This window comes from Podarcis cretensis (genome assembly GCF_951804945.1).
Source record: "Podarcis cretensis genome assembly, chromosome: 14".
Lineage (NCBI taxonomy): Eukaryota > Metazoa > Chordata > Lepidosauria > Squamata > Lacertidae > Podarcis > Podarcis cretensis.
In genome coordinates this window covers 9,859,625-9,875,205 of record NC_137183.1, presented here as the reverse complement: position 1 = coordinate 9,875,205, position 15,581 = coordinate 9,859,625, and the positions used below count along the sequence as shown (strand labels likewise).

The following is a 15,581-nucleotide window of genomic DNA, read 5'->3' as shown; positions in this document are numbered from 1 at the left end:
GATCTCATAGCCCACAAATTGTGAGCCGCACAGTGCCTGTAGTCTATACGTTCACGCTGTGCCTACCTGTCCGAACCCCTCAAGAGAGTTATTGCAGACAATGTTGAGCAATGGTTCCCTATGTTCCTAACCTGAAGCACCATAATTTATTTACTCAATTTCAAGCTGTAACCAAATATAAGCCGCACCTTTAAAATTGGAGGGGGGCAAAGAAAAAAAAAACAAAAAACACCCCCAAATTTAAACTGCTCCATTCCTCGCTGCTCCGGGGGGGGGGGGGGAGCCATGCTGTGTTGCCGATGGCCTTTCCCTTTCCTTGCTCTCTCCCTTCCTGGCTTAAGACAGCCCTGGTTCCCACAGAACGGCAGACTACGCATATGGCAGGTGCTGCTTTGCTGCGTTCCTGGTGTTGTTCTCCCCACGCTCCTGGCTGCATACTGTAAGGTCGCGAATATAAGCCGCACTTTAACTTTCCACAGTCGGAATTTGGGGGGAAAGTGAGGCTTATATTCAGGCCAATACAGTATGTGAGAAATGCTTAATAAATAGTCATAATAATAATTTGCCCTAGATGTTGCTCGTTGGCACACCACATTCCAAATTGACGCTGAAAGGAAAGCCAACTAAAACTAGGCCAAATATTTCACATGCTGGGAGCGTTTGCCACTGTGATGTCCCAATCCTGCTCTCATTCCCTGTTCTTCTAGCCTTCCTGTTCTCCTGAATCAGCAGCTCTTAACTTTTGATGTTGGTTCCACAGAGAAGCCTCTGGTCTTGGACGCCCTTTCTTGAGTTTTGGGGAATTGGCCACAATGTTCTCTTTACCTCCCACTAGGCAATGCCAGGGCCCAAAATGTGATGGTGGAGGCAGCAGGAAGTCGTGTCTGGCAATTGCTTGGCATTTGTGTAGCACTGGTATTCTGGACAATTGCCTTGAAGTGAAGGCAGTGATAGGAACGGAGATATAAACTGAATTGTTGTTGTTGTTCTTGTTGTTAATCATCACCGTCGTCTTATTTATTTATAAACCGCCAGCTCATTAAAAACTTTGTTGTGGTATGCTGTGAAATAATTGAAACTTTGTAAGATTGTAAATAAATAAAAAACAGAACAAATGACTAACACCCTATCAAATAAATTAATAATAGCATGTTGCTATTTATGTATTAGATGACCCCAATTAAATTCATGATACCCGTGTTATGGATGGCATTAAAATATTGTGGTGCGGAAGGAATTTATTTGCAGCATCTGTGCCACTGATGAGATTAATGTGAGTTGAAATATTTACGTGCCATTATTAAAAAGGTATTTAATTATTTATGTTATTTTTGTGCTGCACTTGTCATTTATATGAATGATAGTAATTGAGGTATTGAGGTTTCCTACAATCAAGCAGTGTATACATCTTATGAAATGATAGATAGATAGATAGATAGATAGATAGATAGATAGATGATAGATACAGCGAGTTACGGGTTGTTGCTATGGTATAATATTTGACATGGGGATATGAGCACTTGTTGGTGCAACTATTAATGTGTAGTGTAACTATTAATGTGCTTTGTGCCCCATGTACTCTAGGGAGCCATTTTGAATCAAGATGGCGGACCAAAATGTGACTTTGGCTTGACTTCACACGACTTTTGGCTTGACAGGTCCAAACTCACAAATTACTCTAGCTATAAAAATCACATCCCCCCCCCATAAAATACCTGGGCAGCACCTGGGACTACCTGGTTGTGTGTGTATGTTTGTGTCTACACCCACACCCATGTGCTTGGTAGGATTGCCAGCTTTCTTCTGGTAAGGCATGGAGATAAGTACGCTGGGGAAGCTTCATCTGTTGAACTTCCGACCGGCATGCTACCATTAACGGCATTCTTTGGAACCTGGCCAGGGTTTCCCCTTCTTCTTCTGAAGGCGGCAGCTCTAGTGCAGAGCAACATGAAAAGAACCAAATTACACACGAAGCCACAGCCTGGTACAAGGAGATCTCAAGTGGGTCAAGGACAGGGCGATGGAGGAGCTGAATCGTGCTCTGAGATATAGCTTCTGCTGATAGGCTGGCCTGGCAGGCTTCCAACACTTATTACTTTGCTACAGTGCCCGTGATTAAAAGCTTTCTTATCACTGGAAAATGACTCAGAGACCGATTCTGGTTTGATTCATTTCCTCCCTTTGTAACAAAGGCATTGAGTGCCTTTGATTCTCCTGAGATGGTGGGGATTCCCACGTCTCCTCGGGCTCCTTATCTCGTTTCAGCTACCGCTCTTGACACCTGCACACTGGTTTCAGCTTCTTCTACAAGTGCCCAGCTCAGCTTAATGTCAAGAAAAGATGCGCAGCCCCCACTTGCCCTTGCTCTCTGACATCCGCTTTGCAGAAATATACGGGATCCGTCGTTTTTGCTTTTATTCGTTTTCATTGCAGAAATTGGACGGTCCGAGAACTGTCGTCGTTCAGAAAGACTCTTTGCGGGTTGCTGTGAATGGGCAGAGGGGCATGCAATGAATGTAAGATTTCTCATAATGACTTTGGTGGTGATCACAAATGCTCCTAAATGATCTGGCAGGGCTTATTGGCACTGTCTAACTAAGCCTTTGAGATTTATGTCAATGCCAAGCATATTTCATTAGGCATTTGTGAAATCAGATTGACAGATGGACCCAAGGCAAGGCTCTGTTGGTGATGGTGCCCCCGGAGACCACCCGGCTGGCGCTGACCCATGACAGGGGCTTTTTGGTGGCAGATTCCCCACCTGTGGAACGCTTTGCCTGGTAATTATGCAGTATCTTCCTCATTATCGACTTTTAGGAGGTGTTTTAAAACATTCCTGTAAATGTAAGGACCCACAAAGGGGAGGAGGGAAGTTGATGGGAATTTATGGTATTCTCTTTTTGTTTTGGTCGCTTGATGATTGTAAATTTCAAAACCTGAAAATTAAATAAATGTATAATATATATTTTTTTAAAAAATTCTGTGCACATGGGCATTTGATGGCTGAATGATACTGTTCCTGGCAACATTAAAATCACGGGTGGAAATATATTATTGTTGCTGTTGTTGTTGTTGTTGTTGTTGTTGTTGTTGTTGTTGTTGTTACCACTATTATTATTATTTATTAAATTTATATACTGCCCTATACCTGGAGGTCTCAGGGCAGTTCACAAAATAAATAAAATATGGTTTCTAACTGTTTTTAAAATGTCCTTAACTGGTTTTGGAATGTTTTTAAGTACTGCTAGGTTTGCTGCCCTGAGCTCCTTTGGGGGAAAAGGTAGGATATAATTTGAATGAATAATAATAATAATAATAATAATAATATGGATATGCCAGTTTAAGATACTAACTGACGCAAAAGAAAGAGGGGGCTTTGCCCTGCCAGACTTAAAGCTGTACTATGAAGCCGCAGCTTTCTGCTGGCTAAAAGACTGGCTACTTCTCGAAGACACTGATGTACTGGACCTGGAAGGTTTTAACAACGCTTTTGGTTGGCATGCATACTTATGGTATGACAAGGTTAAGATCAATAAGGTCTAAGAACCATATTGTCAGGAAAGCAGTATTTAATGTCTGGACAAAATACAAAGACTTATTGGAAAACAAAACTCCGAGGTGGCTTTCACCTCTGGAAGCCAAGGCCCGAAAAAGACCCAATATGGAGGCCAAATGGCCAAAATATTGGGAAATATTAGAAAAAGATGGAGATAATTGGAAATTGCAGAGTTTGGAGAAAATGAAGGATAAAGTGTGAGACTGGTTACATTACGCTCAGATTAAAGAAGTCTTTAAGAATGATAAAAAGGTAGGGTTCCAGGTGGAGAAATCAAAGTTGGAAACAGAATTGTTAGAACCAAAGACTAAGGTATTATCAAGAATGTATAACTTGCTGTTAAAATGGAATACACAAGACGAAATGGTTAAATCGGTAATGATAAAGTGGGCTCAGGATATTGGGTATAATATTATGTTTGAGGACTGGGAAAGGTTGTGGACCACTGGGCTGAACTTCACTGCATGTAATGCTCTGAAGGAAAATGTAATGAAAATGATATATAGATGGTACATGACCCCAGTTAAACTTGCCAAAATATACCATTTGTCTGATAATAAATGTTGGAAATGTAAAGAACATGAAGGAACATTCTTTCATCTCTGGTGGACTTGCCCTAAAGTGAAGGCCTTTTGGGAAATGATATATAATGAGCTGAAGAAGGTATTTAAGTATACCTTTACTAAGAAACCAGAGGCCTTCCTTCTGGGTATTGTCGACCAGAAGGTGTTAAAGAAGGACCGAACATTTTTTATGTATGCAACAACGGCAGCAAGGATACTCATCGCTAAGAATTGGAAAACTCAAGATCTACCCACACTGGAAGAGTGGCAGATGCAGCTGATGGACTATATGCAACTGGCCGAGATGACTGGTAGAATCCGTGACCTGGGAGAAGAGAGGGTCGAGGAGGACTGGAGGAAATTTAAGATCTATTTACAAAAATATTGTAATTTGGTTGAATGCTAAGAAGGATGCTAGATCATAAATAATTGCCTACCATTGAATTAGATCTGATTTTGACGCTAAGTGAGATTAAGGAAAATATAAATTTTTTGGAGAATTGCTAGATATTATTTAAACGAGTGGAGATAAGATTGTAAACAAGAGGGTAATTTGCTTGAAAAATTTCTTTTATGTAATGATGTAAGTGGGAGCGGGAGATGTGAGGGAGTCCAAAGATGTAACAAAATTATGTTACGATATAAGTAATGTTGTTTAATATTTACGTATTTGTATTTAAAAAAACCTTAATAAATTTGCATTAAAAAAAATAAATAATATGGATATGCCATGCTTATTCTTATTTGTGGTTGGTTGCAAGTTGTTTTGGGTTGCTCTGGGCAAGATAAAGCGACTAACAAATGTATTAAATACAGTGGTACCTCGGGTTAAGTACTTAATTCGTTCCAGAGGTTCGTTCTTAACCTGAAACTATTCTTAACCTGAAGCACCACTTTAGCTAATGGGGCCTCCTAATGCCGCCGGAGCACGATTTCTGTTCTCATCCTGAAGCAAAGTTCTTAACATGAGGTACTATTTCTGGGTTAGTGGAGTCTGTAACCTGAAGCGTATGTAACCCGAGGTACCACTGTAAATAATTCCTATCAGTGCTATTTTGCTAGAAAAATAGGTGCCAGAACTCACTATGAACGCCTCCCTTGTTCTCTTACGATGAGAATGGCGCCCACCTGAGAGGTGCCGGAACAGAGTTACAGCAAGTTACGGCAGGGGGGAAAAACCTGATTCCTTCTACATCAAAGTTCAGGAGAGTGTGTGGATCTTCATGTAGATAAAACTATTATCCATAAACAAAAAGCTGGCATTGATAGACTTAGGGGGAACTTCAGGGTTTGCAGAAGTCCAAAAAAAATTTAGAAGCACAACTGTGCTAGACCAGAAACAGCTCAATAAGTACTGGGCATGCCCAGTGGACATGAAATGTTGGAGGGGTGCAATAGAAAATGGGTATGGAGCACTGGAACAAACACTTGACTAGGTACACACCATACCTTTAAAGCCTATGAATTCCCCCCAAAGAATCTTGGGAACTGAAGTTAGCACCTCACAGAGCTATAATTTCTGGCACCCTTAAGAAACAACAGTTCCCAGGATTACGTGGGGGAAGCCATGTGCTCTGAATATGTGGCACGCATGCAGAGTATCCTGGAATAGGACCTGACTGCCCGACTGGAACCCTGAACAGGATTCTGTGCAGCTTCCATATCTGAGTCCCACATGGCCTTCTTATAGTGGTGGTTACAGGGCGGAGGAGGTCCGTGCTTGTGACCCACCAGAACATCCTAACAAGACCAGTCACCAGAGAAAGAAAAAAGGAGAAGTAAGCTCTCATCGTTGTTTTACCACATAACCAGCAAAATCTTGTGACCTGACCTTTTGGTTAGATATTTCAATGGATGGAATTCCCAGAAGTGCAAGTTGTTAGCAAGATGTACTCAAGATATATCAAGGACTTGTGGAGTCGTGATTAAAACAGAGCTTCCCAGGAGCCTTCTACTAAACAAGTGACTCAGGAATTTTGTTCAGGAATGGGGGCTGGGCAACAGAAATTGTCTTATCAGAAACCGTCACAGACCTGGGTGTGCTTCAGCCATAACAGCCTGGAAGCTTCAAGGTCAGGATGCAGATTCCCAAGCATGTTTCCCAGCAAGCTGGGACATGTTATGAAAGCAGGCTTTGAAAACGAAACTGCACATTTTGCATCAGTACTTATTATAGATAACCCCATGCGATTCTGCCCAGCAGTTGAGGTCATCGTCCAAGCTGTGAGGGTGATGTGCTCAGCAACAGAACACATGCATTGCCTGCAGAAGGTCCTGAATTCCATCTCTGACATCCCCAGAGAGGGTTGGAAAAGACTCCTGTGTCCCTAGCTGCTGCTGGTCAGTGTAGACAAGGGACAGCCAATATGGTGCCCTTCAGGTGTTGTTGGATCTCACCACCCATCACTCTTGGCCATTGACTATGCTGGCTTGGGCTAATGGGAGCTGAAGGCCAAGAACAGCTGAAGGGCACCACGTTGGCTACTCCAGGTGAGAACAATGCTGAGCTAGATGGAGTAGTGGCCTGACTTATATAAGGCAGCTTGCTGTGTTCCTATCACCCATCTCTGAGTGCCCTTGCCTGCTGAGTGGGTGACAACCAGATTGAATATGTTTTCTGTAGTTCTTCTCCAAGTGGTGCGGTCCCTCCCAAGAGATATCTGCCAGGAACCTTCATTATAATACTTTAGGCACCGGCAACACCTGCCCTCGTGACTGCCAGCCTTTAGTGGAACTCCTGTGTTTGTTTGCTGGCTCTTTGGGCAACTAGGGGTGTGAGGAGGCGTTTACAGTGGTGCCCCGCAAGACGAATGCCTCGCAAGACGGAAAACTCGCTAGACGAAAGAGTTTTCCGTTTTGGAGGTGCTTCGCAAAATGAATTTCCTATGGGCTTGCTTCGCAAGATGAAAATGTCTTGCGAGTTCCTGTGGGGTTTTTCCCCCTTCCCCCCTTTTTCTAAGCCGCTAAGCCGCTTATCCGCTTATCCGATAAGCCGATAAGCCGCTAAAAGCCGCTAAACCGCTAATAGCGCTAATCCACTAAGCCGTCAATGGGCTTGCTTCGCAAGACGAAAAAACCGCTAGACGAAGAGACTCACGGAATGGATTCTTTTCGTCTTGTGAGGCACCACTGTATTCCTTTTCCAGGCTGTGCTCACTGCATGCAGCACTGTTTCCGTTCTGCTGCGTTTCGGCTTCCAACCAAAAAAATGCCATTACAGTGGTACCTCGGGTTACAGACACTTCAGGTTAGACACTTCAGGTTACAGACTCCGCTAACCCAGAAATAGTACCTTGGGTTAAGAACTTTGCTTCAGGATGAGAACAGAAATCGCGCGTCAGTGGCGCAGCGTCAGCAGGAGGCCCCATTAGCTAAAGTGGTACCTCAGGTTAAGAATCGTTTCAGGTTAAGAACGGACCTCCAGAATGAATTAAGTTCTTAACCCGAGGTACCACTGTAGTCTCATGGTCCCGTGTGGCAGAATTTCGCACCATTAATTGCACCGTTGTTACATTATTCCACAACGCATTGTTAAATGCCACCCCAATCAGTGCGCAAGACTTCAAGGGTTCCAAGCAGTCACCCAGGATTTGTGTTTCCTTTGGAAGATTAGGCAGAATGGCGACTGTGGTGTCTTCATGATATTTGGTTTATTTACACATGTATACAAGCTGAGCCTGCTTATGGAGCGTCATACAGCAGCAGTACCCAAAAACACACCAGCTTATGCCATTGCAGCAGCAACAATAAGCCCAGCACCATTTTTTCTCTGCAGGGCACAATACAACTTTCTGGTTACATTACTCCAGCCCTAACCCCACAGCTTCTGCCCCTAGCCAAAATTATTGTCTCATAACACAGGGGAAGTTCCCTCCTTTGATATGCTAAAGCTCATTACCTCACAGGAGATTAGCTTTTCATACCTATTCACACTTAGCCCTTTCAATGCTTTGAACGTTAAATGATCTATCCCCACAGGCGGTTCCTTTAGGAGGAAATTAGTCTTTCGAGTTAACACTTTTTTACATTGGGAAAAATTATTTACTTTTTTATACTGGCAACTTTTCATTTACCAAGAAGGATAATGCCATCATACTTCTGCTGGAACCAACGCGTGGCTTCCTCCTTGATGATTCGGTGCTGGACCCCAGTGCCACCAGTTTGGTGCTTCTTGTCAGCAAGGCTGAAGCCTGGCCTGCCCAGAACCAACACTAGGATTGTATTTCATCCCTAGATCAACGTGCTCCTGGATTCCGAAGCCAAAGTTGACAGTGTCAGAAGAGTTATACCTCCTCAACTTGTATTCTCGCACCTTCAGCCCTTCCCCCAAGATCTCTTCAGCTCCTTATCCCAAAGGACCTGGCTGTGTATCAAGCTTCTGAGAAAACAGAAGTCTGGCCCATGAGCTGCTCCAGCACTTTGGCTGCCCGGCTGAGCCTGTCTCCACTTTCCCCAACACAGATGTTCAGGCAAAGTTTGTGGGTGTGCATTTCCCGCATGGGTTTCTCCTTCTCCCCCTGGCCCTGTTGCGCCATCTTGGAGGCGTGGAAGAGATCATGACAGCCCCAGAACCGAGTTAAAACTTGTTGATTGGCTAGGATTACTGTCCTAATATAGCAGTACCTCTGGTTACGAACTTAATTCGTTCCGGAGGTCCATTCTTAAGCTGAAACCATTCTTAACCTGAGGTACCACTTTAGCTAATGGGGTCTCCCGCTGCTGCCGGTGTGCAATTTCTGTTCTCATCCTGAGGTAAAGTTCTTAACCTGAGGTACTACTTCCGGGTTAGCGGAGTCTGTAACCCGAAGTGTTTGTAACCTGAGGTGTTTGTAACCCGAGGTACCACTGTACACAACTTCAGAAATCTGCCTAATTTAATTTGTGTTTATGCATGCTAATTACTGATTCTTATCAGTGGGTCAAGCACACTTCCTACTACCCCTAGTACACACCTGGGTGTGCCTACTTCTCAGATTCGACTCTAATTAAATCCTAACATTTATGAAACCCAAGCGTTTAGTAAGGGTCATTGCAAGTGACCCACCGATGGTAAAGAAACACAATGGAAATGGGGAAATTGTAAATATGTACAATTTTTCTGGCAAAGGGTGTTTAAGGAGATAACAGAAGTCCCTGGGCTAAAAGTGGCATTACTATCAATTTACGATGGGGTGGAAGGTTAGCAGGCTATGAATGACTTTCTCACAAATTTATTAACACTAGAAAAATGCAACCTGTGCTGTTGATAGAAGCAGTACGACTCATGCAACACGCTGGCAACTAATATACACACAATAATTATACATTCTTTATCAATCTTCTGAGAAAAATACAAAACCTTGTGCAAAGCCACAGAGACTTATGAACTACTCAACCAAAGATGAGCTTATAACGTCTGGTTTTGTAATGGTTGTAAGGGGTTACTTGTGCGTAAATTGCCTTCAGTTTAGTCAGTTTGTTTGCTCAACCATGTTCAGGGTTAGAGCTCGCCCTCCGTGACCTGTTAGTCACTTGCAGAATCCGTCAGTGGGCGTTTCTTGAACCTCTTCCAGCATAAAAGCTGTCTGACCCCAAGTCTCCTCCTATGTTCCCTGCGCGGAACGCGTCTGCGCAAGTGAGGGGAAGGCAGGGGCGTGCCAGCGCTCTCTCCACTAGATTCGGATGAAGGGTCTTGGAGCCCTGTCACCAATTCCTCCATCTCCCTTTCATCTCTATTGGTGTTACGCTGAATTCCTTCCCCCCGGCTGGTCCCCTCTCCGGCATCGCCCTGGAGCCCTGCCTCCGCCTCTCGCTCTGCTCGCTCTGATGTCAGTTCCCTGACAGGTTTCAATGGATTTTTCAAATGCTTAACTCAATCTTTTGTTTTCTTTACCTTTTCAGGTAAGTTCATGAAGATACCAACAAAGGGTAAGATCGGTGTTGTTCACAATACTGAGAGATGCAAGTGAAGTTGTAGATGGATGTTAATGAAGTTGTGACAGGGTGCTGGCATTTTGCACCTGTTTCGCCCTGGAAGTCCAAGTAAGGCTGCTGTTTGCCCCTGGTGGGGCCCTTTTACTGAGGCTTGCAGATAGCACACTCCCAAGGTAGTTTTCCGGGCTTCTTCAGTGGTCTAATCTCAAAGCCTTGATACGTATATTGATATTCAATTTCACAAAGAATACTATTTCTTGGCTTAAGCTTAAGGGACTGATTTGCACGCATTATTCTAGCTAGGAAGTGGAAGGGGCAAGCAAAATATAAAAAGGAAGAATGGTATAAAGAGGTGTGGGATATAGCTATTAATGATAAATTAACATGTGCCATTAAGGTAAGACGGGGAATATGCAGGAGAAATGATTCTGAGGAGATATGGAGGGTGTTTGTAGAATTTGTACTGTTAAAAGGGAAAGGGGGTCAAACCATCGCAAGAGGTGTTGAAATTTTGGGAGGCTGGATAGTTACACTGGAATGGTCTCAGTGGTGGGGTGCACATTTTTTATTCTTAGTTATGTAAAGAAAACTTAAAAAAAGAAAAAAGAAAATGGGGAAAAGTCATAGATCAAGTATTCCTTGCAAGCCAGTAACCACTGCAGGACACACTGATCATATTTACTGGATTCCAGAGATAGCACAAATCAGCAAACACTGTTCCTGTTTCCGCTGGAATTCCCCAACATTCCAGGAGGGAGAGTGACTGCCCTTCTCCACCCACAAAGCAGATTGCCTCTCCTCCTCATTGCTGGACTCCAGTGATTTCTTCGGCTAGGGAGGGTGGGATATACAGTGGTGCCTCGCAAGACGAAAAGAATCCGTTCCGCGATTCTCTTCGTCTACCAGTTTTTTCGTCTTGCGAAGCAAGCCCATTGACGGCTTAGCGGATTAGCGCTATTAGCGGTTTAGCGGCTTTTAGCGGCTTTTAGCGGCTTTTAGCGGCTTATCAGCTTAGCGGATAAGCAGATAAGCGGCTTAGCGGCTTAGAAAAAGGGGGGGGGGGAGGAAAAAAAAGTCGGAAAAACTCGCAAGACATTTCGTCTTGCGAAGCAAGCCCATAGGAAATACGTTTTGCAAAGCGCCTCCAAAATGGAAAACCCTTTCGTCTAGCGGGTTTTTCGTCTTGCGAGGCATTCGTCTTGTGGGGCACCACTGTAAATAAAATTATTATTATTATTATTATTATTATTAGAGGAGGACATCAGGATCAGACCAATGGCCCCCCTAGTCCAGCTCTCCCTGTTCTCACAGTGGCCAATCAGCTGCCTTTGGGAAACATGCAAGCAAAGGACCTGAGCATAATAGCCTCTGCCCACCTGCAATTCCCAACAACTGGTATTCATTGAATCATAAAATCATAGAGCTGTAGAGTTGGAAGGGATCCCTTGCAATGCAGGAACCTCAACTCAAGCATTCAAGAAATGCATTACAGTAGAAGCAATTGCTTACAATACTGTGTGCATGAGTCCAAACTGCATGTCAAAATGTGTTTATTAGGAGAAATCCACACTAAAATGCTGGTGAATTTTCAGGAAGGTTTTAAACACACACACACACACACACACACACACACACACACACACACTGTAGAATGGTAGAGAAACAAATTTAAAATGGGGGAAAATGAGAAACTGAAGTTGGCAGATCCATCTCTTCATCCCACCAGCAAATCAGGGTGAATTCGGGTTGAGGACTTGTTGTTGTAGAAATAATAATTGCCGCTGCAAAAAATAATAAGAACAAATGCTCAGTAAAGACCAGATATAATCCATCTAATCTCCATGTCACTTTGTTCCAAGCAATTCAAGGTGAATGCTCAGTAAATTTCTTGGAAGAACTAGGGGAGGGGCAGAGGGCGGAGGATGTATTTACCCCTGGTTCTTCTACCTCTTAATTATTTTACTGCATGGTACTCATACTGGTAACCTGCCTCAAGAACTTTGGTTACTGGACTCCAGAAAAACATGATGCTCCACGTGTTGGGAGAGAAAATGAGCTGCATTTGTTGCTGAAGGAAGAACTCAGTGCCGATCAGCAGCACAAGGAGGCAAAGAAGATGCCGCGCCTTCGCTGCAACCTCCTGCAAGCCTCGCTGAGAGTTTCATCATGGCCCTCGTTATCAAGAGGCTGGAGAATTCCCAAGGTCCCTTCCTTGTTGTTCCTTATTTGTCAAGAGAAGGATATCGAGCTCTGTAAAAGGCTCCCCTCAGGGACACTTTGGGAGCTGTTTTGATTATTGTTTTTCTTCACCGCCTGGTGCTACCTTCTAACAAGGCCATGTGCAGAATTAATTTCATCTACATTTATTAGATTTCTCCGTCTCAGGCACCAGGCAGAAAACAACCCAACAGTGTGTTCTTGTAACAAAAATTTGCCCATCCAGAGAAGCTGCAGAAACTCAAAACTGCTGTCAGATCATCTGTGTGTGTGTGTGTATAAAAATATATAATGACTGATGATCTGAAAATCTATCATCTATCTATCATCTATCTATCTATCTATCTATCATCTATCTATCTATCATCTATCTATCTAATCTATCTATCAACTATCTATCTATCTATCTATCATCTATCTATCATCTGTCTGTCTGTCTGTCTGTCTGTCTGTCTGTCTAATCTATCTATCTATCATCTATCTCTATCTATCTATCATCTATCTATCTATCTATCTATCTATCTATCTATCTATCTATCTATCTATCATCTATCTATCTATCATTTATCTATATCTATCTATCTATCTATCTATCTATCTATCTATCTATCTATCTATCATCTATCTATCTAATCTATCATCTATCTATCTATCTATCTATCTATCTATCTATCATCTATCATCTGTCTATATCTATCTATCATCTATCATCTATCTATCTATCTATCTATCTATCTATCTATCTATCTAATCGATCATCTATCTATCTATCATCTATCAATCATCTATCTCTATGATTTTCAGGTTTATACATTTCAATAATTTTATAGTCATTCTAACATTTCAAAACTCAACTTCCTTCCCCCTCTTTCTGCAGTTCCTGAAATTTATTTTTTAATATTTTCTGCATGTCCAAATTAACAATTTGTTCATTTAGTCATCTACTTTAAATATATCCTCTTGTGAAACTGCAGGTTATTACAATTATCCTGCCAATGTTCTTATCTGTTTACAGTGTGCTTGTAAATATTCCATAAACCATTTCCATTCTTTTATAAAAAGTTTGTTATCTTGATTTCTTATTTTTCCAGTAAGTTTCGCCATTTCTGCGTATCCCATAAGTTTTCGTACCCATTCTTATTTCGCTGGGACTTCTTCTTTCCATTTTTGGGCAAGTAACATTCTTGCCGCTGTAGTCGCAAAACTTCACCCATCCAGGGAAGCTGCTGAAGCTCAAAACTGCTGTCAGATCATCAGTCATGGTCACGGTCAAAACCTTCTGTTGTTTTTCAAAAGCATCTGCTGAGAGTCAGGCAGTATAAAAAGTCCTGTTTGTATCCAAGGTCAGTCCTTCTCTTAGGAGACTCACTGAGCTTAACAGACACAGCCACCGGTATCTCGGGTCCTTTAACGTCAACAGGTCAACTCTAAATATGGCATAGTTGGGTACACTGGGAAACTTTGCTAGTCTGCTGATAGGACTTATCTTTTATCTGCTGCCCACTGAAATGAGTTTTATTATGATGTTGCTATTTTGTTAATTGATTCCTATGAAGAATCCTGAAATTTTGCAACACAATACAGTGGTACCGCGGGTTACAGATGCTTCAAGTTACAGACGCTTCAGGTTACAGAATCTGCTAACCCAGAAATAGTACCTTGGGTTAAGAACTTTGTTTCAGGATGAGAACAGAAATTGCAAGGCGGCGGCTCGGTGGCAGCGGGAGGCCCCATTAGCTAAAGTGGTGCTTCAGGTTAAGAACAGTTTCAGGTTAAGAACGGACCTCCAGAACGAATTAAGTTCTTAACCCGAGGTACCACTGTAATATATATTACTAGGGATTGTACCCCTAACTCACTATGTACACCAACCCCTGTACCATTCCCCCCACATTAACCCCCTAGAATTTCCCTTCAACTTCTGCTGTCCCCCACTTTCTCCCCCCCTAAATCCAGAGATTCCCTATACAGTGGTACCTCGGGTTACATACGCTTCAGGTTACATACTGTCAGGGGTTCAGGAGCAGAGGCACAGGGGAGAGAGGAAATGGAGAGCGAAGGGGAAGAATCTGAGGGCAGCGTAGGGGAGTATGAGAGTGGCCTGAGAGATTCCATGAGCTTCTCCAGCGAATCAGAAGATTCCCAGAGGGGGGGCTCCGACGGCCAGGGCAAGGGGGGTCCCAGGGGGGACACACCAGAAGCAAGGGGCCAGCGGGGACTCCCAAAGCAGCAGCGAGAGATCAGGACCAGCTCCTACACCAGAACGTAGTGGGGGGAAGAGTCCCATGTATCAGGACCAGCTTCTCCTCCAGTAGGGAGAGAAAATGAATCAGGACTGGCCACGCCTCCATCGCAGAGTGAGGGAACGGAGGGGAGGTCAGGTCCAGCTAGCCTCTCCGAAGGGGGAAGCAGTGACAGGAGCAGTGTAACGGTCAGGAGAAAGGTTGCTGGCTGGGCGCGCGCGCCAAGTTCGAATGTACAGGCGCGCGGCACAGCAGGTAACCCGGATTGGGAACCAGGTCCTAAAGCCCGCCGGAGGGAGGGGGAAGACTCAGGGGACTCAGCGTCAGAAGAGTCTAGAAAGGGCAAGACCCCAGCGGACAGGCGGACCCAGAGGAGGAAAGAGCAAAGGAAGAGGTGGAGCAAGGCTAGAGTCTTAAACTGGTGTCTGGGGGGAGGAGATTCAGACGGAGCTTCAGTGGTCTAGGGTTTAAGACGTAGGGCTGCACGCCGCGGCTTTGAAATCGAAACTGCGTTTCAATAAAGACTTTTGTACATAACAACGGACTGGCGTTGGTCCTTTGTGAGCTGGGACCTCGGGCAGCTCTGACACATACGCTTCAGGTTACCGACTCCGCTAACCCAGAAATAGTGCTTCAGGTTAAGAACTTTGCTTCAGGATGAGAACAGAAATTGGGCTCCAGCGGCGCGGCAGCAGCAGTAGGCCCCATTAGCTAAAGTAGTGCTTCAGGTTAAGAACAGTTTCAGGTTAAGGACTGACCTCCAGAACGAATTAAGTACTTAACCTGAGGTACCACTGTACAATCAATGTAGTTCTCCTATTCAGATTTTCAAAGCATAGGGGATCTCTGGATTCAGTGAGGAGAAAGTGGGGGGCAACAGCAGTTGGAGGAGAACAGGGCATGGATGAGGGGGAATCCAAGGAGGTGGCGGGTGTGGGCAGGATTCCTGCATTTCCGGGGATTGGATTAGATGACCCTCGGGATCCCTTCCAACTCTACAATTCTATGAATCTAAGGGGTTAATGATCCACATGAAGCCATGGTATGGACAGGCCCTGAGTCGTATACATGTGCCACTGCCAGATGTTT

The 15,581-nt window shown here is 43.8% G+C and overlaps 1 pseudogene across 1 annotated transcript; it reads right to left on the bottom strand.

The window, feature by feature from the left end:
* Positions 1 to 8,137: 8,137 nt before the first annotated feature.
* On the bottom strand, positions 8,138 to 9,239 carry LOC307203004 (large ribosomal subunit protein uL5 pseudogene; annotated as a pseudogene). The gene has a single exon. The product of its transcript is annotated as a large ribosomal subunit protein uL5 pseudogene (transcript).
* Positions 9,240 to 15,581: the final 6,342 nt, after the last annotated feature.